The sequence below is a fragment of the Primulina eburnea genome, chromosome 15 (assembly GCF_022965805.1).
Source record: "Primulina eburnea isolate SZY01 chromosome 15, ASM2296580v1, whole genome shotgun sequence".
Taxonomy (NCBI): Eukaryota; Viridiplantae; Streptophyta; class Magnoliopsida; order Lamiales; family Gesneriaceae; genus Primulina; species Primulina eburnea.
This window is the reverse complement of record NC_133115.1, coordinates 31,094,889-31,097,269: the sequence shown is the minus strand read 5'-3', so window position 1 is coordinate 31,097,269 and position 2,381 is coordinate 31,094,889. Positions and strand designations below refer to the sequence as shown.

Below are 2,381 nucleotides of genomic sequence, written 5' to 3'. Positions count from 1 at the left end.
TGAGTGATAAGCAAATGATAGATTGTTAAACCCATGTTTGTCTCATTTTTTATTGATTCAATTAATCAAGAAGGTCAAGATTAAAAAAACCTATTTAGGTGAAAATACATCTCATTGTTTTGGGAGGATTGATAATCCAATTCCTAAAATATAAAGTAAATTATCATTTTACCCACACACATCACATAAATAATTTCACGATGAAACTAAATAAAATTTAAAAAAATAGAGAAAAAAAATAATTAGAAATCCACATATCATTTTCTTCGCTTAAAAAATAGAGAAAAAATAGAGAAAAAAATGAGATAAAATGCAAAATTATATTAATTTTTATTAAAAAATAAATTATCAAATAAATATATAATCTATAATTTAAAATTTTATAAAATATTTATTTATTAATAGCTGAACATATGATTTTGAAAACATTGCTACAAATATCATTTTATATATCAAATTGTCATCAATGTTAGTTTAGGGTATTTTTGTCTCAACAACAAAAAATGTAAAATTTATCATACTCATTAAAATCTTACCAAACAAAACATTCTTCATCACTACACATTATATATCCTGGAGTGAGTCTCATGTGAGACCGTCTCACGGATCATAATCCGTGAGACGGGTCAACCCTACCCATATTCATAATAAAAAGTAATACTCTTAGCATAAAAAGTAATACTTTTTCATGGGTGACCCAAATAAGAGATCCGTCTCACGAATATGATCCGTGAGACCGTCTCACACAAGTTTTTGCCTATATCCTTAACTTAAGTTTTGTCATCAATCCAATTAGTTATCATATCCTACACATTAAACATAGCCTAAGAATATTACTTTTTATTATGAATATCGGTAAAGTTGATATGTCTCACAGATAAAGATTCGTGAGACCATTTAAATGAAACAATACGATATTTTTATTCTCAAATTTTTTATTTATTTTTCCAAGTCCCTTGACCATTAATATTCTCAATTAATAATTATTACATACTTGAAAAATAATTCCCAAGAAAATTTGAAGGGGCGTCCCACGTTTATAACCAACCATTGGCAGAAATGCATTGGCTTGGCTTGTGTTGCAAGTCCATTGACCATTAACATCTTTTTCAAGAAACTATACAAAATTTAAAACCAGAAAAATTCATGCCCAAAAAATATATTATCCTCCAAGCCTTGAAATCACTGACATACCTAGCTAGATCGAGCCACAATTTCTCAAAGGTAATTAATTATACAAATTTTTTTTTTGTGTTTCTGTGAAATACCCTTCAAGAAACCGATCTACTCTTGACAGATTTTGAGCCGAACAAATGGCGGAACCAGTGGTGGAAACAATCCAAGAAACAGACAAAGTTGAAGATAAGAAATATGAAGAGAAGAGTGATGAAAATGGGAATCTTGAGACGGATTCATCGGTTCTTTGTGGGCTTAATATCGTTGTGATCCTTTCGTATCTATCATTATCCGCAGAAGAAAGCTCCAATTTCGAGGAAATTAACGAAAGGGAAATGGGAAATTACGACCATAAATCGAAGCCCGGTGTGAGTCGATCGAATGTTGTTTCGAGAAAACGAGAACTGAATGAATTTAGAAGCGTTGTTGGGAAACAAACATCAAAGGATCACACGAAGATAAGGGACTGCAGGTGATTTTACTTTATTTTCTTGTTTATTTTGTTAGAAATTCCCAGAATTGAACCATCATCAATCATTCAATCCATCTGCATATAAAATTTTGACACCGTTCGATAAGATTTCCTAGCAGCAAACAAATTTCACTACTCGCTGATGTTTTGCGACTTTCCTCGAAAATATCATGGCTTCTTACAAGAATCAATTACACCCATATTTGCAATTTGTTCTCAGACACTTCAGAAGATTGTGAATTCTTGGAGGTAACGTTGAAGAAAAGCATGATTCCCAACAAGGCCAAGACTCGTATTTCGAAATAGTCCCAACTTAGATGGGGTCATGAGTTTTCTTGGTTCAATTTTGCTCATTATAGTGTATGAAATATAGGCTTTGAATCATAGTGTGAATCAAGCACCAAGGTTACATGCTCTTTTGCCAAAGTGATTACATCACAAATCAATTAGCAGCAAATCTTCTGCTGTATTTAACGTTGTTATATTTTCTACACTGTACAATCTCTAGTAATCTATAGCTCGTTGATTACAAAGCGACCTGAGAAGGCTATTTTATTGGATTATTATTCCGACATGCACTTATTCGAAACTTAAGTCGGAACGAGTTGCTAAACTCTGAACCCAGGACAAAAAAAAAACACACACACACATCTCCAAACATGTAAAAAAAAAGACATCGACAAACGGATGTTAGACCGTCTCCAGCTTCTCTGTGCATAAGAGGATGTAACAT

The 2,381-nt window shown here is 32.0% G+C and overlaps 1 long non-coding RNA gene across 1 annotated transcript; it reads left to right on the top strand.

Annotated features, from left to right (window-relative positions):
- The first annotated feature begins 1,001 nt into the window (after positions 1-1,001).
- Positions 1,002-2,117, top strand: LOC140814199 (uncharacterized). Its single transcript, XR_012114081.1, has 3 exons — positions 1,002-1,224; positions 1,298-1,648; positions 1,869-2,117. It is a non-coding gene; the product is annotated as an uncharacterized lncRNA (long non-coding RNA).
- The last annotated feature ends 264 nt before the right edge of the window (positions 2,118-2,381 follow it).